Source organism: Plecotus auritus (assembly GCF_963455305.1).
Source record: "Plecotus auritus genome assembly, chromosome: 10".
In the NCBI taxonomy this organism is placed as follows: domain Eukaryota; kingdom Metazoa; phylum Chordata; class Mammalia; order Chiroptera; family Vespertilionidae; genus Plecotus; species Plecotus auritus.
The window spans coordinates 18,505,540-18,531,092 of record NC_137785.1 but is presented as its reverse complement, the minus strand read 5'-3'; the positions used below and the strand labels follow the sequence as shown (position 1 = coordinate 18,531,092).

The following is a 25,553-nucleotide window of genomic DNA, read 5'->3' as shown; positions in this document are numbered from 1 at the left end:
GATGGGAGATATGTGCCCTGACCAGGGATTTAACTCACAATCTAGGTATGTGCCTGGCCTGAGAAATGAAACTGCAACTTTCCAGTGCATGGGAGAATAGTCCAACCAGTTGAACCACACTGGCCAGGGTGAGAGGAGATCTTATATTTCTCAACACAAGGGAAAAGTTTTATAACTATTTGTGGTGGTAGATGTTAAGTAGACTTGTGGCAGGGATCATTTGTAATATATACAAATATTTAATCATCATGTTGTACGATTAAAATTAATATAATTTTATGTGACTATTATATCCCAATAAAAAATTAAAACCCCCTAATAAACACAGGATTAGTAAGTAGAGTCTGTGCAGTCTTGCCAACTATTTCTTAGGTTACTTTTCTCTCCTGTGAAGTTCAGGGTCTGTGGCCTTCCCCCAAGGGGAGAAGAGGGATTTCTACCTGGGGAAGACTTTTCTGATGGAGAAGAAATGTCCATGGGGGCCACAGGTACCTAGGGTTGGCAACTTGGGTGGGGTTCACGGAATAAGGGGTGGTGAGGCTTGAAAGGCTCAAATTCTTGGGGTAAGTATCCCAAGAAGGCTTTGGGAATGTCTTGTCTCCATAAGGGAGGCTCCAGGTAGAAGAAGTACAAATCATAAGTGGGTTGAATTTGCACTTTCCAGTTGCAGGGCAGGTACTTCAAACTTGGCCAGAACAGAGAGAGTAGTATTGAGGACTGAGCTGGGAATGGAAAGGAGCCCAGAAAACCCATGTTCCAGGAGACCAAGTTGGGGTGTTGTGAGCCTGTAGGTGAAACTTGGGAGGTGCACAGGGGCCCCTGGATGGGTAAAGAGAGACCACCATGGAGGGAGGGTTTGGGGAAAGGGTGTGAGTTGAACAACCTCCATCATGGAAATCCAGGGCTCCTGGGGCCGCCATGGGCAGTGGAGCCTACACTGCTCTGGCTCTTCATTCCAAACAGCTTATAAACTTTTGGCAATCTGATAGGTTAAAAAAATAATTTATTCTGGTGTATTATATATCATATATAGTAAAAAAAAATATATTTAAATATATATAGTTTAACTTTGTAATTACTGTCTATTATTGAAAACTAGAGGCTCGGTGCACGAAATTTGTGCACAGGGTGTGGGGGTTCCCTCAGCCCAGCCTGTACCCTCTCCAATCCGGGACTGCTGGCTCCTAACTGCTCACCTGCCTGCCTGCCTGATCGTCCCTAATGGCCTCTGCCTGTCTGCCTGATCTCCCCTCACTGCCCCTGCTCCCTCTGCCAGCCTGGTTGCCCCTCACTGCCCCTGCTCCCTCTGCCAGCCTGGTTGCCCCTCACTGCCCCTCCTCCCCCCCGCCAGCCTGGTCACCCCACGCAGCCTGCTGTTTGGTCATTGCATGAGGGCATCCTGGCCAATTTGCATATTACCCTTTTATTAGTATAGATATTTCATTTTATCATGGATTTTATATTTTATTTATTTAAAAACATTTATATTTCTTTTAATTATTTTAATAGCCATTTTTATTGAAGTTTGTTCCTATATTTTAAAATAAATTACAGCTGTTGTGACAGACTTGCTGTGTGCATTTATAACCCGAAAGGGCCTGACCTGTACCTGTTCAGATATTTTGCAGTATTTATTTGTTAAGTTTAAAATTTGTAAAAATGTATCTGCTTCTGTTGGCTTAAGTTTTAAAATATTTTAATATTTCTCTGTAGGTGTAATATTTTTCAAATATTTTTTTATTGATTTCAGAGAGGAAGGAAGAGGGAGTGAGAGATAGAAACATCAATTATGAGAGGGGATTGTTGATCGGCTGCCTCCTGCATGCCCCCTACTGGGGATCGAGCCCACAATTTGGGCATGTGCCCTTGACTGGAATTGAACCCAGGACACTTCAGTCTGCAGACTGACGCTTTATCCACTGAGCCAAACTGGCTAGGGCCAGAGAAGACTTTTTAAAATATCTTAAGAGTTGACTAGTAATCCAGAAACATTTTGTCCTCTTAAGAGAAAGAAAAACAAGTCCTAGTTTATATCAGTTCAATATTGGTCACCATGGCCCCCCTTAAAATATTCTTATACATTAAGCCATCAAATGTGGGCCAGCTCTGACCAGAATGAATAAATTCACTTCCTGTCAGCTTTTTCCACTTTCTATATCCATTCAGGTATGTCCTATATCTCTTTCTTTCCCATATGGAGCAACCCATTGTTGCATGGTAGGCTGAAACTACTCTTTTTTTTTCTTTCTTTAGCAAAGTCTCACCCTGTGTATATTACAACCCAGGTTGTGGTCTGTCCTAATTTCTCCTACTGGAATCTCCTTCACACAGAGGGTTATACTCTGTGACAGAAGAAAAAGCTCCCAGAGAAAGCTGGGAGGTAAATCATGCGAATCATCTGTCACGCCCCAGCATTTTGCAGCAAAGTGTATGTTCAGTAGCCCTCTTATCTGCAGGGAATAGGAATCAAGATCCCAGTGGCTGGAACCATAGATAGTACAGAACCCTATGTATGCTTTTCCATATAGACACACATCTATGATGCATTTTAATTTATAAATTAGGCACAATATGAGATTAACAACATTTGCAAATACTAGCGTAGTCCCCTCTTAACTATGGGCAGTATGTTCCAGCACTCCCAGTGGACACGTGACACGGAGGATAGCACCAAATCCTATACATACTATGTCTTTTTTGATGTGATAACCTAGCTGGCTACTAACATTCACCATCAATTTCACTGCACTGTTTTGACAAAGGATGTGATTAAATTCTCAAAGAACAAAATGAGTGTGCTAGTCTTCTCTGGTCTAAATATGAGCAGGTATAGAGAGGTAGCATGGCATAGGGCGTCTATAAACAGAGGAAGATGAGTTTAATACCAGAAAAGCATGAGTAATTTGTGACTAAAACGGCAGAAGTAATCCTTACACAGAGTTAGAGGTTTGAGAGTAATCTGAGGTGATGTTTGGCGATCCAAAACCGCTCTTTATGCTTACAGCTCTTCCTCTTCCCCTTTTTAAAGAATACCGCGCACAGTTTCATGTAATACTGGTTTGGCGGTGATAAACTCTGTTAGCTCTGTCTTGTTTGATTGAAGGAGATTAGCACACACAAGTTGGAGAAGCTGGACAATAGGATGATTCATGTTCTTGAGGGGATGGAGCAATGCTGAACAAAATTTCATCACCCTGCCCCAAACGGCACACAAGTTAAGACTTAGGATGCATTGTTTGTTTCTGGAATTGTGTATTTAACACAATTGGTCTGAGGAAGTGAAAGCGGGAGAGAGGAAAACGCCAAATAAAGCTCTTAATCTGACCTTCAATTCTAAATGAGTAATCTTTGTTGTTTGTCCTTGATATTCATCACTTTGAGTATTTCTTGCCACTCCCTTCTGGCCTGCAAAGTTTCTGTGGAGAGATCGTGTGGTTTTTGTAGGAGCACTGCCTTGTAGGTAACTAACTGAGTGATTTATTACCAGAAAAGCACCTGTAATTCACTTCCAAAACAGCACAAGTAATCCTTACACGGGGTGAGAGCTCTAAGAATAGTGACATTTGTTGCTTCAAAACGGCTCTCTATTCTTACAGCCCTTCTCATTCTTTTACATTCTCTATGCAAGGCAGAAGGGCGGAGCATTACATTCTATGTAAGGCTAGATGTGGGCATTCTTGAGTTTTTCCTTCCCTTGTTATTGGGCCCATCATGAGATCAGCCCTATGGAAAACACAGGTTTGTAACTGAAGAAAAAAATGTAGTGTTAACTTTAACCAAGGAGGTGAAAGACCTGTGCTCTGAAAACTATTACACTTTATGAAAGGAATGGAGAAAACAAATAAGTGGGAAAGTATCCAGTGCTCTGGGATTGCAAGAATTAATATTGTTAAAGTGTTTCTATACCAAAAGCAACCTATACACTCAATGCAAATCCTATCAAATGTCCAGTGAAAATTTTCACAGAAATAGAACAAACAATCTTAAGTTTTGTTCAGAACCACAAATGACCACAGATAACCATACTAATCTTGGGAAAGAAAAACAAAGCTGGAGACATCACACTTTTTTCTTTTTCAAACTTTATTGTCGAGAGTATCATAGGAACCCCTCTTGAATCCCCCCACCTCCCATTGCCTCCCTTCACCAGTTTCCCAGCTCAGGCCTTCACCACCCTATTGTCTGTGTCCTTAGGTAATGCATATATCCATATAAGACCCTTGGTTAATCTCTTCCGGTGCCCTCTCCATCTGAGATTTGTCAATCTGTTTCATGTTCCATGCCTCTGATTCTATTTTATTCATCAGTTTATTTTGTTCATTAAATTTCTTATTCATTTATTTTGTTTATCAGATTAAATTGTAGATAGATATGCATTTATTGCCACTTTATTGTTCACATTTCTGATCTCTTCTTCTTCTGCTTCTTCCTCCTCTTTTTAAAGAATATTGCGCACAGTTTCATGTAATACTGGTTTGGCGGTGATAAACTGTTAGCTCTGTCTTGTTTGACTAAAGGACCATTAGCACACACAAGTTGGAGAAGCTGGACAATGGGATGATTCATGTTCTGGGTGGGATGCAGGAAGGCCGAACAAAATTTCATCACCCTGCTCCGAACGGCACTCAAGTTAAGACTTATGTATTGTTTATTTCAGGTTTGTCTATTTAACACAGTTGGTCTGAGGAAGCTGAAACGGTCGAGAAGAAAACCCCCAAATAAAGGGGAGCTTCTGTAAGTTTATGCGTTCAATTGCAGGTCTCTTTTTTTCCGTATAGGGTGGGTACAAAGAGCCAAATGAAGAATGGCAAGCATTAGGAAAACCCACATCCTTGTGGGGTCTAAAGAAAAGGCAGTGAAAGAATTGCTTTCCACCAGATGACAAGTATACTGCTTCTTCTTCTTCCTCTTTTTATTTTTATTTATTTATTTTTTTAATTTTTTTTTTCTCATTAAACTTTTTTATTTTAGGGGGTCTCAAAATTCTGTGACAGATATTTGGTCATGTTGTTTCCATTAAAAAGTACTGATTTTAAGAACGAATAACTTAAAAACTGCCACACACACAAAAGAACCAAATGGTCCACAAAACATTCTCCTTTCCTTCTGAAGGTTTTACGATGCTTTGTAATCATTAACCGGTCTTTTACTATTAAACTTAAATGGCCAATTGAGACAAACAGTTCTGAGACTGTTCTTCGACCACTGATTAAGCCTGGGGTGGCAGGTGTTGGGAATAATATTCATTTAGCCTTCTGAGCTTTCTGGGAAGACTTGGTGACTTTGCCAGCTCCAGCTGCCTTCTTGTCCACTGCTTTGATGACACCCACAGCAACTGTGTGTCTCATGTCACGAACAGCGAAACGGCCCAGAGGAGGGTAGTCAGAGAAGCTCTCAACACACACGGGCTTGCCAGGAACCATATCAACGATGGCAGCATCACCAGATTTCAAAAACTTGGGGCCATCTTCCAGCTTTTTCCCAGAATGACGACCAATCTTCTCCTTCAGCTCAGCAAATTTGCAAGCAATGTGAGCTGTGTGACAATCCAGCACAGGTGCATATCCAGCACTGATCTGGCCTGGGTGGTTCAGGATAATCACCTGAGCTGTGAAGCCAGCTGCTTCCATTGGTGGGTCATTTTTGCTGTCACCAGCCACATTGCCAAGGCGAACATCTTTGACAGACACGTTCTTGACGTTGAAGCCCACATTGTCCCCAGGAAGCGCTTCACTCAGAGCTTCATGGTGCATTTCAACAGACTTTACTTCAGTTGTAACATTGACTGGAGCAAAGGTGACCATCATGCCGGGCATGAGAACACCAGTCTCCACCCTGCCCACAGGGACAGTACCAATACCACCAATTTTGTAGACATCCTGGAGGGGCAGGCGCAGGGACTTGTCAGTTGGACGAGTTGGTGGCAGGATGCAATCCAGAGCTTCAAGCACTGTGGTTCCACTGGCATTGCCATCTTTACGGGTGACCTTCCATCCCTTGAACCAAGGCATATTAGCACTTGGCTCCAGCATGTTGTCACCATGCCAACCAGAAATTGGCACAAATGCTACTGTGTCAGGGTTGTAGCCAATTTTCTTTATGTAGGTGCTGACTTTTTTTTTTTTTTTTAACAATTTCCTCATATCTTTTCTGGCTGTAGGGTGGCTCAGTGGAATTCATTTTGTTAACACCAACCATCAGCTGTTTCACACCCCGTGTGTAGGCCAGAAGGGCATGCTCACGGGTCTGTCTATTCTTGGAGCTACCTGCTTCAAATTCACCAACACCAGCAGCAATGATCAGGACAGCACAGTCAGCCTGCGATGTGCCTGTAATCATGTTTTTGATGAAGTCTGTGCCCTGGGGCATCAATGATGGTCACATAGTACTTGCTGGTCTCCAATTTCCACAGGGAGATATCAGTGGTGATACCTCGCTCCCGTTCAGCTTTAAGTTTATCCAAGACCCAGGCATACTTGAAGGAGCCCTTCCCCATCCCAGCAGCTCCTTCTCAAATTTCTCGATGGTCCTTTTGTCGATCCCACCACATTTGTAGATCAGATGGCCAGTAGTGCTAGACTTGCCGGAATCTACGTGTCCAATGACGATGGTGCTGATGTGAGTCTTTTCCTTTCCCATCTTGGGTTTGAGTTAATGGTGGTTTTCACGACACCTGTGTTCTGGCGGCAAACCCGTTGCGAAAAAGCTTCTTCCTCTTTTTAAATTAAAGAAAAAATATTCTGTGATCTGGGATTGCAAGAATTAATATTGTTAAAACCTTTGTATATTTCTTATTTTGGTTATCAGATTCAGTGGTTGGTAGATATGCATTTATTGACACTTTATTTTCATATTTTTATCTCTTCTTCTTCTGCTGTTTCCTCTTCCTCTTTGTAAAGAACACCCAATTCTTTAATACTGGTTTGGTGGTGATAAACTCTGTTAGCTTTGTCTTGTTTGACTAGATCACAGAGTCGGTATATCAGCTATAGTTAGACCACAACCACAACCGTCGGATTTGGAAACATCTTCTTCTCTCCAAAACTATACAAGGCATTTATTAAAAATTTATCCACAATCAGAGTGTATACAGCAGGAGCAAGACCTTCCAGGATAAAACAAAGTGTCTTCTTCAACAGAAACTCCCACATCTTTCTGAAACACCACAGACAGTGTTTCTCCGGAGATTTCATGAACCGTTCTGGGAGATACAAGCTTATCTTATCCACAAGAAAGGAAGACACAACGTCCACCATCAGTTCCACAGAACTCTGTTTGACAAAGGACGTGATTATATTCTTAAAGAACGTAGCAAGTGTACTAGTCATCTTCAGTGTAAACATGAGCGAGTGTAGAGAGGTTGCCTGGTAGAGCGGCTTTATAGAGAGAAGAGGATGAGTTTATTACCAGAAAAGCATGAGTAATTTGTGACTAAAACAGCAGAAGTAATCCTTACACAGAGTTAGAGGTTTGAGAGTAATCTGAGGTGACGTTTGGCGATCCAAAACTGCTCTTTATACTTACTGCTCTTCCTCTTCCTCTTTTTAAAGAATACCGCGCACAGTTTCATGTAATACTGGTTTGGCGGTGATAAACTCTGTTAGCTCTGTCTTGTTTGATTAAAGGACGATTAGCACACACAAGTTGGAGAAGCTGGACAATGGTTGATTCATGTTGTGGGTGTGATGGAGCAAGGCCGAACAAAACTTCTTCACCCTACTCGGTATGGCACACAAGTTAAGACTTATGTATTGTTTATTTCAGGTTTGTCTATTTAACACAGTTGGTCTGAGGAAGCTGAAACGGTCGAGAAGAAAACCCCCCAATAAAGGGGAGCTTCTGTAAGTTTATGCGTTCAATTGCAGGTCTCTTTTTTCCCCTATAGGGCGGGTACAAAGAGCCAAATGAAGAATGGCAAGCATTAGGAAAACCCACATCCTTGTGGGGTCTAAAGAAAAGGCAGTGAAAGAATTGCTTTCCACCAGATGACAAGTATACTGCTTCTTCTTCTTCCTCTTTTTAAATGAAAGGAAAAATATTCTGCAATCTGGGATTGCAAGAATTAATATTGTTAAAATGTTTCTATACCAAAAGCAACCTATACACTCAATGCAAATCCTATCAAATGTCCAGTGAAAATTTTCACAGAAATAGAACAAACAATCTTAAGTTTTGTTCAGAACCACAAATGACCACAGATAACCATACTAATCTTGGGAAAGAAAAACAAAGCTGGAGGCATCACACTTTTTTCTTTTTCAAACTTTATTGTCGAGAGTATCATAGGAACCCCTCTTGAATCCCCCCACCTCCCATTGCCTCCCTTCACCAGTTTCCCAGCTCAGGCCTTCACCACCCTATTGTCTGTGTCCTTAGGTAATGCATATATCCATATAAGACCCTTGGTTAATCTCTTCCGGTGCCCTCTCCATCTGAGATTTGTCAATCTGTTTCATGTTCCATGCCTCTGATTCTATTTTATTCATCAGTTTATTTTGTTCATTAAATTTCTTATTCGTTTATTTTGTTTATCAGATTAAATTGTAGATAGATATGCATTTATTGCCACTTTATTGTTCACATTTCTGATCTCTTCTTCTTCCTCTTTTTAAAGAATATCGCGCACAGTTTCATGTAATACTGGTTTGGCGGTGATAAACTCTATTAGCTCTGTCTTGTTTGATTGAAGGAGATTAGCACACACAAGTTGGAGAAGCTGGACAATGGGATGATTCATGTTCTGGGTGGGATGGAGCAAGGCTGAACAAAATTTCATCACCCTGCTCCGAACGGCACAGAAGTTAAGACTTAGGATGCATTGTTTGTTTCTGGAATTGTGTATATAACACAGTTGGTCTGAGGAAGTGAAAGCGGGAGAGAGGAAAACGCCAAATAAAGCTCTTAATCTGACCTTCAATTCTAAATGAGTAATCTTTGTTGTTTGTCCTTGATATTCATCACTTTGAGTATTTCCTGCCACTCCCTTCTGGCCTGCAAAGTTTCTGTTGAGAGATGGGTGGTTTTTGTAGGAGCACTGCCTTATAGGTAACTAACTGAGTGATTTATTACCAGAAAAGCACCCGTAATTCACTTCCAAAACAGCACAAGTAATCCTTACACGGGGTGAGAGCTTTGAGAATAGTGACATTTGTTGCTTCAAAACGGCTCTCTATTCTTACAGCCCTTCTCATTCTTTTACATTCTCTATGGAAGGCAGAAGGGCGGAACATTACATTCTATGTAAGGCTAGATGTAGGCATTCTTGAGTTTTTCCTTCCCTTGTTATTAGGCCCATCATGAGAACAGCCCTATGGAAAACACAGGTTTGTAACTGAAGTAACAAATGTAGTGTTAACTTTAACCAAGGAGGTGAAAGACCTGTGCTCTGAAAACTATTACACCTTATGAAAGAAATGGAGAAAACACAAATAAATGGGAAAATATTCTGTGATCTGGAATTGCAAAAATTCATATTGTTAAAATATTTCTATAGACTCAATGCAATCTGTAGACTCAATGCAATTCCTATCAAATTTCCAGTGAAAAATTTCACAGAAATAGAACAAACAATTTTATGGTTTTTTCAGAAGCACAAATGACCACAAATAACTATAATAATCTTGGGAAAGAAAAACAAAGCTGGAAATCAGTGGAGAGATACAAATCAAAACGACAGTGCTTTACCATCTCACACCTGTCAGAATGGCTGTCATCAACAAATCAACAAATTACAAGTGCTGGCGAGGATGTGGTGAAAAAGGAACCCTGGTGCACTGCTGGTAGGAATGCAGACTGGTGCAGCCACTGTGGAGAATAGTGTGGAGTTTCCTTAAAAAACCTATAATGGAACTCCCGTTTGACCCAGTGATCATACTTCTAGGAATATATCCCAAGAAACTAGAAACATCAATCAGAAAGGATATATGCACCCCTATGTTCATAGCAGCACAATTCACCATAGCTAAGATTTGGAAACAGCCTAAGTGCCCATCAGCAGATGAGTGGATTAAAAAGCAGTGGTACATCTACACAATGGAATACTACTGCAGTAAAAAAGAAGTAATTCTTAGCATTTGTAACAGCATGGTTGGAACTGGAGAGCATTATGCTAAGTGAAATAAGTCAGTTGGAGAAAGATAAATATCACATGATCTCACTCATTTGTGGAATATAATGAACAACATAAACTGATGAACAAAAACAGATCCAGAGACAGAGAAACATTGAGCAGACCGTCAAACCTCAGAGGGAAGGTAGGGAAGGGTCAGGGTAAGGGGGAGAGATTAACCAAAGGACTTGTATGCATGCATTTAAGCCTAACCAATGGACACAGACAACAGGGGTGTGAGGGCATGAATTGCGGGGGGAGGCAATGAGGCAATAAGGACACATATGTAATACCTTAATCAACAGAGAAAAAAAATCAGATTTCAAAAAAAGAAAAGAAAAGAAAAACAAAGCTGGAGGCATCACACTTTCTTTCTTTCTTTTTTTTTTTTTTTAAAGAAAAACTATTGTTGAGAGTATCATAAGTGTCCCCTTTTATTCCCCCATCGCCTCCCTCCATGAGGTTCCCACCTCAGGCCTTCACCACCCTATTATCTGTGTCCATATATAATGTATATGTATAATAATAAAAGCGTAATATGTTAATTAGACCAGATGTACTTTCTGACAACCTTCCAGACAAAGTCATGGCGGTTGGGGGGGTCGATTCCCTTGCACAAATTTCATGCATTGGGCCTCTAGCATGCATATAAGATCCTTGGTTAATCTCTTCCCAAGAGCCCCCTGCCCCCCAATCTGAGATTTGTCAATCTGTTTCGTGATCCATGCCTCTGATTCCATTTTATTCATCAGTTAATTTTGTTCATTAGATTTTTTGTTCCTTTATTTTTTTATATTCAGTTGTTGATAGATATGTATTTATTATCATTTTATTGTTCATGTTTTTTATTTCTTCTTCTTCTTCTTCTTCTTCTTCTTCTTCTTCTTCTTCTTCTTCTTCTTCTTCTCCCTCTTCCACCTCTCCCTCCTCCTCTTCCTCCTCTTCCTTCTCTCCCTCCTCCTTGTCCTCCTCCTCTTTTTAAAGAATACCCTTCAACATACCCTGACTTGGTAGTGATGAACTTTTTTAGCTTTTTCTTATCTGTGAAGCATTTTATCTGACCTTCAATTCTAAATGATAGCTTTGCTAGGTAGAGTAATTTTGGTTGTATGTCCTTGCTATTCATTCTCCTTGAATATTTCTCACCACTCCCTTCTGGCCTGCAATGTTTCTGTTGAGAAATCAGCTGACAGTCATATGGGCACTACCTTGTACTAATTGCTTTTCTCTTGCTGCTTTTAAGATTCCCTCTTTGTCTTTTACCTACCCTTGACATTTTAATTATGATGTATCTTGATGTGGGCCTCTTTGGATTCCTCTTGTTTGGGACTCTCTCATCTTCCTGGACTTACAAGTCTATTTCTTTAACTAGGTAGGGGAAGTTTTCTGTCATTATTTCTTCAAATTGGTTTTTAATATCTTGTTCTCTTTCTTCTCCTTCTGGCACCCCCATGATGTGAATGTTGGTACGTTTAAATTTGTCCCAGAGGTTTCTTACACTATTTTCATGTTTTTGGATTCTTTTTGCTCTTCTGATTGGGTGCTTTCTGATTCCTCATATTCCAAATAGTTGATTTGATTCTTGGAAGCCTCTACTGTACTGTTGAATCCCTGTAAATTATTCTTTATTTCAATTAGTGGATGCTTAATTTCTGATTGGTCCTTTTTCATGTCTTTGACATTCTCACTAAGATCCTTGTAAGACTCACTAAGTCCCTTGAAGCTCTCATGAAGATCTGTGAGTATCCTCATAACCATTGTTTTGAACTCTGTATCTAGTAGTTTGATTGCTTCCATGTCATTCATTTATAACAGGTTTCTTTGTCTCTGCATTTTGGCTGCTTCCCTGTTTTGTTTCTATGTATTAGGTAGAGATGTTATGTCTCCTGAAATTGGTAGCCTTGTGTATTAGGTATCCTATAGGGCCCAGTGGTTCAGTCTCCCCAGTCACCTTAGCTGTGCCCTCTAGGCAAAGCCCTTTGTGGGATGTGTGCATAGTCTTGTTGTAGCTGAGCCTTGATTGCTGTTGGCATCACTGGGAGGAATTGACCTCCAGGCCAATTGGCTGTGAGAACCAGCTGTGTCTACAATGGAATAGCTGCTGTGCAGGAGACACCTCTATGGAGCAGGACTTGCTTCAATGGGACTTTAGTTCTCACTGAGTCTGCTCCTTGAGTGTGTTGCTTGTGGATGTGTAGAGTTGTAACCTGGTATCTTCTGAAGCTGTCCATGGGATGCATTGGTTTTAGGGCCTCCTGGGAGGTGCAAAGTCAGCCACTGCCTGGGGCTACCTGGCAGCAGCTACAGAGAGATCTGCAATGACTGCTACTTGTATTGGGCTAGGAAATGCCCAGGTGAGGCCCAGCTGTGAAGTAAGGCAGGCTGCTGCTAGTTCTGGGTCTTAGGCCTTTTATTGATAGGTTTGGGGCATGCTGACTCTGACTGTTGCTTGTTTAAGATATTTTAGCAAAGTCTGGACAGCCCATTTATATGGAAAAGCAGCTGCAAACAGCTTGGGTGGGGCTGCAAATTGGATGGGTTAGAATCTCAGGGAATCACCAGGGCAGAGAGGATAGTATGGGCCATGCTGATGGAAACTCAGATATAGCTTCCAGTCAGCTCTGCCACAATGGGAGGCCCCAGCATAGGAACAAGGACCCTTCTGAGCACCCTGTCTTGGAGAAAGCTGCTCCCAATTTCCTTCCCTGATGTCAGGCAATGCAGTTCCTCCCCATATGTCCCTGGATTCCCCCAAAGCCACTGATGCTGGAGCTCAGAGGAAATGAAACCATGTAAGAAGAACACATGGGACTCCAGCAGCCTTCGTGTCACTTAGCCACAATCCCTGCTGGTTTTTACAACCTGAAGTTAAGGGGACTTCTCTTCCCAGTTCTGGAATCCTGAACTGGAGATCTGGTGTGTGACTGGGACCCCCTGCTTTTCATGGGAGGCCTTGTGGTAGCATCTTACGCTCTTTCAGAAATGAACCAACTGTGCCAAATACATCATGTGCACTAGTTGTCATTTCAAGAGGTTTTCAAAAAAGAAACTCATCTTTAAAGTCGCCATCATTAATATACCTCATGGGAGGCCTTGAAGGTAAATTGACAGATCTTATGACGCTTTTCATTACTTCTTGTAACTCTTGTGGTAGCATCTTCATTGCTGATTAAAAACACACCACACTTGGGTATCGAACCAGCATGTTTCACACCTCTGGCCCTCCTACCAGTTTCAATGTGCTTTCTTCTTTACTTCTCTAGTTGTAGTACTTCCATTCATTCAGATTTCAGGCAGTTCTGAATGATGTTTGTTCTGTATTTTAGTTGTAATTTTAATGTGGTTGTGGGAGGTGGTGCGTATAGGAGTTTACCTATGCTGTTATCTTGGTTCTCTCAGGCATCACATTTTCTGATTTCAAACTATATTACAAAGCTACAGTGCTCAGAAGAGTATGTTATTGGCATAAAAACAGACATATATATCAATGGAACAGAATGGAGAGCCCATAAATAAACCCATGCATATATGGTCAAATTAATTTACAACAAAGGAGACAAGATATACAATGGGAAAAGGACAGTCTTTTCAGTAAATGGTGTTGGGAACAGTCACATGCAAAGGAACAACACTGGACCTTTACATTACCCCCCACACAAAAATAAACTCAAAATGGATTAAATATTTGAAAGCAAGACCTGAAATCATAAAACTCTGAGAAGAAACATAGGCCACAAACTCCCTGAAATCAGTCTTTTCAATAATTTTTGGGATTTGACACCAAAAGCAAAGGCAACAGAAAGAAAATACACAAGTGGGGCTACATATAACTAAAAGGCTTCTTCACAGCCAAGGAAATCATCAACAAAATGAAAAGGCTACCTACCAAATGTGAGGAAATATTTGCTAAGGGGTTAATATCCAGAATGTGTGATAAGCCATTAATATCCAGAATGTATAAATAACTCACACAAAATAACTCATATAATTCACTAACAAAAATTCCCCAATTATATTCTAAAAATAAACAGAGGAACCGAGTAGACATTTTTCTAAAGAATATACAGATGGCCGACAGGTACATGAAAAGGTGCTCACCATCATGAATCATCGAGGAAAGGCAAATCAAAACCACCACCAGATAGCACTCCACATATGTCAGAAAGGCTATTACCAACAGGACAAGTAATGACAAGTGTGATGAGGATGTGGAGAAAATCAAACCCTTTTGTACTGTTGGTAGGAACGTAATTTGGTGCAGTCATTGTGTGAAACAGTATAGAAGTTTCTCAAAAGTCAGAACTGAATTACTGTATGATCCAGCAATTTCACTACAGCATAGGGGTGTGGATTAAATAGGTGAAGGGGGTTAAAAGGTACAAACTTTCCATTATAAAAGAAATGTCAAGGGGATGTAATGTGAAGCATGGTGACTATAGTTAATATTACTGTAATGTATATTTGAAAGTAGCTAAAAGAGTAGATCTTAATATTTCATCACAAGGGAAAAATTTGTAGCTATTTATGGTGGTGGATGTTAAGTAGACTTGTGGTGGGAATCATTGCACAATATATATAAACTAGAGGCCCGGTGCATGAAAATTCATGCACTGGAGTGGGGGGTCCCTTAGCCCAGCCTGCCCCCTCTCACAGTCCGGGAGCCCTCAGGGGCAGGAGGCAACCCGGATATCAGGGGAAGGCAACGTCCCCATCACACCTCTGCTGCTGCCACTGCTGGCAGTGCAAGACTCGGCCGGCCCTGGTTACCTGAGCCTCGGGCAGCCTGGGGTGGCTGGGCAGCCACCATCTGAGACTGGCCTGCTCCTTGGGCCGGCCCTGGGCAGCTGGGGGGCTGAGAGGACTGGGTGCTGCCATCTTGTGGCTGTGGGCACCACCATCTTTGAGGGTGTGACAGTCAATTAGCATATTCCCTTCTTATTGGCTGTGGGCACCTCCATCTTTGTGAGGGTGTTATGGTCAGTTAGCATATTCCCTCTTTATTAGATAGGATATGGAATCATTATGTTGTACAATAAAAACCAATATAATTTTATATCTAAAGAATAAAATAAATGAACATGCAAAATGGAAACAGACTCATAGATACAGAAGACAGACTGATGGTTGCTAGAGGAAATGGGGTTTGAGGGACTGGGTGAAAAATGTGAAAAGATTAAGAAGTACAAATTGGCCGAAACCGGTTTGGCTCAGTGGATAGAGCATCAGCCTGAGGACTGAAGGGTCCCGGGTTTGATTCAGGTCAAGGGCACGTACCTTGGTTGCGGGCACATCCCCAGTAGGAAGTGTGCAGAAAGCAGCTGATCGATGTTTCTCTCTCATCGATGTTTCTAACTCTCTATCTGTCTCCCTTCCTCTCTGTAAAAATATCAATAATAATAATAAAAAAATATATATATATATAAAAAAGAAGTACAAATTGGTAGTTACAAAATTGTCATGGGGTGTAACATACAGCATAGGGCAGTGGTTCTCAACCTTCCTAATGCCGCCACCCTTTAATATAGTTCCTCATGCTGTGGTGACCCCCAACCATAAAATTATTTTTGTTGCTACTTCATAACTGTAATTTTGCTACTGTTATGAATTATAATGTAAATATCTGATATGCAGAATGTATTTTCATTGTTACAAATTGAACATAATTAAAGCATAGTGATTAATCACAAAAACAATATGTAATTATATATTGTGAAATATTTATTTCTAATTACAAATAAATGAAATTTTGTCTTAATATAACAACAGTAAACTACATTGCTACATTTTGTGACAGTATGCATAAAAAGCCAACGTCAGTGCGAAGGTTGAGATTGCTTCTTTCTCACCAGATCAGAAATTCTCAGGGCAGTCTTTGCAAGAGCACAACGAAGATCATCTTCCACAACACATCTACTTCTGTATTTAGACTTGATAACCAACAAGCTGGAAAACTCTGTTTCACAAAGATATGTTGTTGGAAATGGAAGAAGAAGGTGCAACACAGTCTCAGACAGAACAGGATATGACTGCAAACACTTGACCCAGAATTTTGTAACTGGCATTGTAGAGAAATCAGTTCTCGCTGCATCGCTGTTAATAAGTTCAACGAACTCCTCTTGTGCTGTCTCAGGAACATCTTCAGCTTTGACTGTGAATGGGCTTCTGGCAAGTGCAAATGGGGTGTCAGGTAGATTTGGAAAGTACGATGAAATTTCGTCTGCAAGCATGTGCAAATGTTCTTTCACAGAAATTATCATCGTAATCCTTTTGTCTGGTTCAATGTCATGTTCCTCAAAGAAAGCAGATAAGGTAGGCAACATGTAAATTTTATTTTCATCCAATTTTTTTTGCTAAAGCTGAAGTTTCATTTGCAATGATCGGATCTTTTCAGACAAATCGAGTCATGTTGCATTTGGTCCTTGCAGTGATAAATTTAACTCATTCAAGATGGCAAAGATGTCAACCAAGTAAGCTATTTTCTGCAGTTCATGTTTATCGCTGAAAAGTGCTTTGAACTGTGGTCTTGCTTTCTGATTAAAAAATGTTTTGAGTTCATCACGAAGCTCAAAAACACGTTTTAGAACTTTTCCTCTCAACAACCATCTCACTTCAGTGTGAAATAGCAGAGCGTTGTTCGGCGCATCCAACTCATTGCACAGTTGTGAAAACAGTCGACTGTTTAAAGTGCTCGCCTTTACAAAATTGACAGATCTTATGACGCTTTTCATTACTTCTTGTAACTCTTGTGGTAGCATCTTCATTGCTAATATTTGCTGATGAATCATACAGTGAGTTCCGATGACTTTTGGTGACTCATTCAGTACCAAACGTTGAAATCCAGATCGACATCCTAACATAGCTGGAGCACCATCTGTGCAAAAACCACAAACCTTTTCCTAAGAGATCTTACACTCTTTCAGAAATGAACCAACTGTGCCAAATACATCATGTGCACTAGTTGTCATTTCAAGAGGTTTTCAAAAAAGAAACTCATCTTTAAAGTCGCCATCATTAATATACCTCACATAAACCAGTAACTGTGAACCGTTTGCAACGTCTGTGGATTCATAAAGCTGGATACTAAATATTGGAAGTGGAGCAGATTTAATTTCCTGGATTACCTGATCAAGAATATCAGCAGACATGTCATCTATTCTTCTGCAGACAGTGTCGTTAGATAAGGAAATTGCACTCAATTTCGCGACAAATTCGTCTCCGATCATAACTTGAACAATGTCTTTGGCCACTGGCAACAGTAAATCCTCAGCAATGGTATGAGGTTTCATAGCTCTGGCGATTCTGAGTGCCACCAAATATGAAGCTTCAACGGCTGCTACGTTTTGTTTGTGGTACTTGCCACCAGTGTCAAGTCTGGTTTTCTTGAGTCTATCAGCTTTGCTTCTAAAATAGTTGGTATCCTTGCCGGCAAAGCTTGGATGCTTGCTATCAAAATGGCGTTTTAGTTTGTTTGGCTTCATAGAATCGGCTGATAGAACTTCACAACAAATAACACATTGTGGTTTCTCAATTCCTGCTGTAATTATTGAGGTAAAACCATACTGTAAAAAATCCTCACTATATTTTCTTTTCTTAACGTTCTTCTCTACACGATCCATTGTCATGGGATGGTTTGCTAATGAAAATAATATATAACAATAGCTTTAATAATACAAAAGATGATACATGGCATAGTTCAGTCAATCCAGTTCATTAAAGTTTCCTATGATTTACCATTCTCTGTGTTGTTGTTTTTACATACCTGTTACTATGACAAGGGGGCAGTATTCACATCAACCACAGCTGAATATAAAAAGACCGATCAGCATCCAGATTAAGTTCCCATGGTACAGATATTCTTTTTTTGCAGTAGTTGATGATTTTACAGTACATGATTTTACATTTACCCAGTAATTACAATTCATGAAGTGTCGTTTTACCTCCAATACTGCTGCTTTTAACAGAGTAGCTGCTTTTAACAGAGTAGCTGCTTTCAACACAGCAGCTGCTTTCTACACAGTAGCTGCTCTCTACATATTAGCTGCTCTCTACACATGTGTGACTGGTCCGCATAAGTACATTATGGCGCCAACCCTGTCACATACACCTGTATTTGCACAGGGTGTATGTGATGGGGTTGGCGAGATGATGTCATCATGCCAGGTACTCATATGTGGGCATATCTGCATGTGGGCGGACCCGCCTGGAGACGGATAGAGGAGCGGTGTCTCGGTTCCTAAGACCACAGGTTGAGAACTGCTGGCATAAGGGATAATAGTGTGATAACTATGTATAGTTCTAGATGGGTACTAGACTTACCAAGGGAATCATTTTATAAATCACATACATGTTCTAACCACTATGCTGTTCACCTGAAAGTAATACGAAATAATATTGAATGTCCACTGTATTTGGGGAAAAAAATCCCTTAGTCTTTCTCTGTCTCTGAAAGTTGAAATAGTTTTCCTATCTTTGAAATGTAAACACCCAGGAACTAACTAAAATATTGCCCACAGAGAATGAAGGGAAAAAAGAGGCCCTTTTAAAATACAGATTGTTTTATAAGTTCCCTTGCCAAAATTTCTTTATAAAAAAGCTATTTTTTTCCTATAAAACTATTAGAATCTATATATATAAAAGGCTAAGTGACCATCTGACCATCCAACCGGCTGGTAGGTATGATGTGCACTGACCATCAGGGGGCAGATGCTCAATGCAGGAGCTGCCGAGCTGTAGTGACTTGGCAGCAGCAGTTCTCGGGTGATGCACCCTGGAACTAGAGAGGAGGGAGCCTGATTCCTCAGGGGGCCACATGATTTCACCTTCGGCCGTGAGTTATGTTGTTGCTGGGGCACTGTCAGCCCCGAATCTGGTTTACTGCCCAGCTGTGGTGACTGCAGATGCCCTTTGAGTTGCAGCGCCGCCAGGTGCAGCTGGCCGGGGAGGGACTGTAGGAGGTTGCCTCCAGGGCATGTCCAGCCTGTCTTGCCCAGTCCTGCCCTGCTGGCTACCTTCTAATTAATTTCCTTTCAATGTGCACGAATCTGTGCACCGGGCCACTAGTCCTATATAATAAAACCCTAGTATGCAAATTGACCGAAAGGTGAAACAACTGGCAGAATGACTGGTCGCTATGACATGCACTGACCACCAGGGGGCAGGTGCTCAACGCAGGAGCTACCCCAGCCCTCAGGCCCTGACAGGCAGTGGTGGTGGGAGGCGGGGCCGGTGAGCGGGTGGTACCAGGCCAGCCAAGGCAGGTGTGAGTGGGGCCCCCGGTCGCCCTGCTGGTAGCTCCACAGATCAGCCCTGATCACCGGCCAGGCCGAGGGAACCTATCTGTGTATGAATATTGTGCACTGGGCCTCTATTATAATAATAAAACAGAATATGGACTGTATATGGAAAATAGGGAAAATGAAGCATGGAGATACATTTTTGTTGAGAAAAAGGAAAATAGAATGTGGTTTTGGATAAGGAAAGATATAAAGGAGACAGTTGTTATTTTAGTAAAGGAAGAAAAAGAAAGTAAATTTGTCCTAAAATAAAATGATTGTTTCAAAATAAGAAAGGAAAAGATAGGACAAAAACTGAAAGGTACATGAAAGTTGCAGAACATTCTTGAAAGAGGGATCTTGAGAAAAGAATTTTATATATATAGTCAAGCTAACTAATATTAGAATGAATAATTAAGTCAATCAAGTTATTTGTGTGTATATGTATATGAACTCTCACTAGATCTTTTTTTTTTAATAAATCTTTATTCAGATTATTACAATTGTTTCTCCTTTTCCCCCCCATAGCTCCCCTCCACCCAGTTCCCACCCCACCTTCTGCCCTTACCTCCCCCCAATGTCCTCATCCATAGGTGTATGATTTTTGTCCAGTCTCTTCATGAACCCCCCATACCCCTTTCCTCCTGGGAGTTATAAGTCCACTCCCTTTCTATGCCCCTGATTCTATTATATTCACCAGATTATTCTGTTCCTCAGGTTTTTAATTCACTTGATTTTTAGGTTCACTTGTTGATAGATATGTATTTGTTGTTCATAATTTTTATCTTTACTTTTTTCTTCTTCCTCTTCTTTAAGAATACCTTTCAGCATTTCATATAATACTGGTTTGGTGGTGATGAACTCCTTTAGCTTTTTCTTATCTGTGAAGCTCTTTATCTGCCCTTCAATTCTGAATGATAGCTTTGCTGGGTAGAGTAATCTTGGTTGTAGGTTCTTGCTATTCATCACTTTGAAAATTTCTTGCCACTCCCGTCTGGCCTGCATAGTTTCTGTTGAGAAATCAGCTGACAGTCGTATGGGTGCTCCCTTGTAGGTAATTAACTGTTTTTCTCTTGCTGCTTTTAATATTCTCTCTTTGTCTTTTGCTTTTGGCATTTTAATTATGATGTGTCTTGGTGTGATCCTCTTTGGATTCCTTTTGTTTGGGGTTCTGTGTGCTTCCTGGACTTGTAAGTCTATTTCTTTCACCAGGTGGGGGAAGTTTTCTGTCATTATTTCTTCAAATAGGTTTTCAGTATCTTGCTCTCTCTCTTCTTCTGGCACCCCCATAATTCTGATGTTGGTACGCTTGAAGTTGTCCCAGAGTCTTCTTACACTATCTTCAACTTTTTGGATTTTTTTTTTCTTTTTTCTTTTTTGGTTGAGTGTTTTTTGCTTCTTTGTATTTCAATTCTTTGACTTGATTCTTGTGTTTCTCTAGTCTGTTTTTGGGTCTCTGTATAATATTTTTTATTTCAGTCAGTGTATGTTTAATTTCTAGTTGGTTCTTTTTCATATCTTCGAGGGTCTCGTTATATTTATTGGCCTTTTCTAGGATATTCTTGAAAAGCCTTATAACCGTGGTTTTGAATTCTATATCCAGTCATTTCTTTTCCTCCATTTCTTTCGTTTGTGATCTGTTTCTTTGACGCCGCATTTTCACTGCTTCCCTGAGTTGGTAAGGTAGCTTTGTGTGCTAGGTTTCCTATATGGCCCAGTTGGGTCAGCCTCCCCAGTTAACCTGAGGTGGACACTCTTGGTGCACCCCTTTGTGGACTGTGTGTACAGCCTTGTTGTAATTAAGTCTTGATTGTTGTTGGTATCACTGGGAGGAATTGACCTCCCAGCCAGTTGGCTGTAAGGATCAGCTGTGTCTATGCTGGGAGAAGTTCGGTGCTGGAGACAGCCTTATAGGATTAGATTTGCCAAATTGCAATAGCCTCTGTGCTCGGCTTTGATGGGGTGGAGTCTCAGGGCGGAGCAGACAGTCTTGGCTTCCCGGCAGCCTTGCCCTTGCGCGCAGGCGCAGACCTCTGCCTTCCCCGGCTCCTGAGTCTCCGCCCGAGAATCCAGACTCCCCCCACAAGAGCGTGGGTCCCCAGGGGCTCGCCTGGTACCGGGGTTCAGTGCAGTCAGAACTGGGGCCCAGTGCAGTCAGGAACCTCCGACTCCCTTCCACTAGGGAAAGCCTGTGGCAACCTCCGCAGCCTTTGTGCTCACTGGCGCGCGCATGTGCTTTCAGTCCTCCGCCTTCCCCGGCTCCCGAGGCTTCGCCTGAGAGTCCAGACTCCCCCCGTAAGAGCATGGGTCCTCAGGGGCTTGCCCGGAACTGGGGTTCAGTGCAGTTAGAACTGGGGTTCAGTGAGGTTGGGGGCTTCCTTCCCCCTTCCTCCAGAGAAAGTCAACCAGGGTCTCAGCCGCCCTTCCTCTCTGCGCGCACAAAGACCCTTTGCCGTACCTCCAATTCTCTGTGAGCTTTTCTCTTTCCTTCTAGTTGTAGAATTTTCACTCAGCCAGCTTTCCTGTGGTTCTGGATGTTGTCCGTTCTGTCTTTTAGTTGTAGTTTTGAAATTGTTGTGCGAGGCAGCAGTTTAGGTGCTTACCTATGCCGCCATCTTGGTTTCTCCCTCTCACTAGATCTTTAACAATGGCCATTTTTAAGTCTTTTGTCATTTACCGACAGTTATTGTTATACTCTAATACTTTGGGAAAAAAATGTTCCTACAAATACAGGATGGGGCAAAAGTAGGTTTTCATTTATGACTACATAAAAACAGAGTTTATTTTTGTATTATGATTTATTAATTACTAGAGGCCCGGTGCACGAAATTTGTGCATGGGGGTGTGTGTCCCTCAGCCCAGCCTGCACCCTCTCTAATTTGGGACCCCTCGAGGGATGTCTGACTGCCCATTTAGGCCCAATTCTGGCAGGATCGGGCCTAAACAGGAAGTCGGACATTCCTCTCACAATCCAGGACTGCTGGCTCACAACTGCTCACCTGCCTGCCTTCCTGATTGCCCCTAACTGCTTCTTCCTGCCAGCCTGATCACCCCCTAACTGTTCCCCTGCCAGACTGATTGATGCCTAACTGTTCCCCTGCCAGCCTATTTGCCCCTAAATGCCCTCCCCTGCAGGCCTGGTCACCCCTAACTGCCCTCCCCTGCTGGCCATCTTGTGTCCACATAGGGGCAGCCATCTTTGACCACATGGGGGCAGCCATCTTGTGTGTTGGAGTGATGGTCAATTTGCATATTACTCTTTTATTAGATAGGATAGAGGCCTGGTACACAGGTGGCGGCCAGCTGGTTTGCCCTGAAGGGTGTCCTGGATCAGGGTGGGGGTTCCCTTAGGGCGTGGGGTGGCCTGGGTGAGGGGCTTGTGGTGGTTTTCAGGCTGGCCATGCCCCTTGGCGACCCAAGCGGAGGCCCTGGTATCTGGGATTTATTTACCTTCTATAATTGAAACTTTGTAGCCTTGAGCGGAGGTCTGGGCCAGCCAGGAAGCTTGGCTTCCTCCATTGCCAGGGATACCCAAGCCTCCTGCTTGCTCCATGGCCACAGCCATTTTTGTTGGGATTTATTTATCTTCTATAATTGAAACTTTGTAGCCTTGAGTGGAGGCCAGGACTGGCCAGAGTGTGCAGGAAGTATGGCTTCCTCCATTGCCAGGGAAACCCAAGCATCCTGCTCGCTCTGTGGCCGCAGCCATCTTGGTTGGGTTAATTTGCATACTCGCTCCTGATTGGCTGGTGGGTGTGGCTTGTGGGTGTAGCAGAGGTAGGTCAATTTGCATATTACTCTTTTATTAGATAGGATTGTATCATTTTTCATATGAACAACTGTGAACCAACTTTTGCCTCACCCAATATGCTTCATCTTCAACAACATTTATATAAAAACAAAGAAACCACTGACAAGTACTCTAAAATGAAGGTTTCAGATAACCTGAAAAACACAACACTGAGCTGAATACATAAAGAAACTCTGCAATTTAAAAACAACAAAGCCAAACTACCCAGTTAAAAAATAAGCAAAAAACTTAAAAAGACATTTCTTCACAGATATACAATGGCCACCAAGCTTATAATAAGATACTCAACCTCACTAAATTTTAGAGAAGTGCCAATCCAAACAACAATGAGATACCATCTTATATCCACAAGCAAAGCCACTATTACAAAAGCAGAAAGTAACCTGTGTGGCATGAGCAATTGCAATCCCGGGCTCACTTAGTGTGCTGTCTCACTATGTCCTAGCACACAGCCCTAGGCGAACCCAACTCTCTAGGCCAGACTTGGGCAAACTACGGCCTGTGGGCCGGATCCGGCTGTTCTATCTGGTTCTCTTGCTCTCCCCTCCGCTCCTTTACTTTGAATTTATATTAGTTCACACAAACACTCCATCCATGCTTTTGTTCCAGCCCTCCGGTCCAGTTTAAGAACCCATTGTGGCCCTCGAGTCAAAAAGTTTGCCCACCCCTGCTCTAGGCTCTTGCTTCTTGACCAACTCTCATTGCTGCCTCTATTGCCCTGGCCCTGTAGGCCAGGGATGCCCAGGGACAAACATGGCTATCTCTGCCCTGTAGGCCAGGGATGCCCAGGCACAAACATGGCTATCTCTGTTTATTCTAGGAATTCCTGAGACCAGACATCTCCCAGGCTCCCAAACTCAGGGACTGACTGAGCCTCTTGGCTCTCCCAAGGACGGGCTACTGGGAGAGGTGGATGTGCCCAGGAAGGAGGGGACATTCAGACCACTAGCCAGCCAGGCTCTCTGGCAATCTCCTTGGGCAGGAAGCCAGCCAGGATGCTGTCCCATCACTAGATGAGTGGATAAAAATGCTGTGGTACATACGTATATACACTGGAATCTTTCCCAGCCATAAGAAAGAATGAAATCTTACCATTTGCAACAGATTTGATGGACGTAGAGGGTATTATGCTACGTGAAACAAGTCAGTTAGAAAAAGGGAAATACTATATGATTTCACTTATAGGTGGAATCTAAAGAACAATATAAATGAACAAACCGAACAGAATGAGACTCATAGATACAGAGAACAGAGTGATGGTTGCCAGATGAAAGGGTGTTTGGGGGACTGGGTGAAAAAGGGGAAGGCATTCAGAAGTACACATTGGTAGTTATAAAATAGTCATGGGTATGTAAAGTACATCATAGGAAATATAGTTAATAATATTGTAATAACTATGCATGTTGCTAGGAGGGAAATGAAAATATCCAGGGGAACACTTTTGAAAGTATACAATTATCTAACCATTGTGCTGTGCACCTGAAACTAACACAAAGTAGTGTTGAAAGTAAACTGCATTGAAAAAGAAAGGCCTTGGTTTGCTCGTCTCTACAGAGCACACAGTTGTGCTTCATGCAGGGCTTCCAGGTCTCTCTCTAGGATTCTCTGCTTCTGAGGTCACAAGGGCAAGAAGATTCCAGAATCCCGCGATTGGGTCCAGTTTTCACTCTGTGCATTGGCAGCGATGAGGAAAAAGCCCTTCTGTTTTCCTACTGTCCCCAGCCCACCCTCGCCCCCTCCCACTTCCCCCTCACCTGGTTTCCCACACTGCCTTTGGCAGGCCCCCACTCTGGGCCCTCGGCCTGGCCCTCCCCCTACTTCCCCACCTCACCAAACCAAGTTCCCATCTCTCACCAATGGGCACCCTCCGCACTTGGTGGCCCAAAAGGCCTGCAGCCTTCACAGGTCCCCTGGGGTCCCCTGTTCCCACTGCCCAGCCAGTCCCCCTTCCTCTCCTTCCCTCCACCCTGTCCAGCTGGCTTCCCTCTCTGCTCTTCATTCTTCCTTTGCCCCACAACCCTCTTCTGGATCTTCACTGCCCTGTAGACACCTGCGCAGACAGCTCACCTGCCTATCCTCCCCTCCTTCCCAGTCACCTCCTCCCACCATCTCCCCTCTCTTGGGCCATCCTGCAAACTCTCCCCAGGACCTGGAGTCTCTGCCACTGGAGACCCAGACGTCTCCATGCTTCAGGAGTCAGGCACCTGTAGGGATCAGGGAGCAGGACATGGTGGGCAGCAGCTACAGGTAATCCTGGTGGGCCCTCCAGCACTCCAGAAAGAGCCATCTCTGCAGAGAGTTCTCAGCCCTCTAGTCAGTCTGGTCTGAGTCTCTGGGTGGATGTCCCACCTGTGGATTGGTC

The 25,553-nt window shown here is 42.5% G+C and overlaps 1 pseudogene across 1 annotated transcript; it reads right to left on the bottom strand.

The window, feature by feature from the left end:
* Positions 1 to 5,243: 5,243 nt before the first annotated feature.
* Positions 5,244 to 6,639, bottom strand: LOC308236141 (elongation factor 1-alpha 1-like; annotated as a pseudogene). Its single transcript has one exon. The product of its transcript is annotated as an elongation factor 1-alpha 1-like (transcript).
* Between the last annotated feature and the right edge of the window lie 18,914 nt (positions 6,640 to 25,553).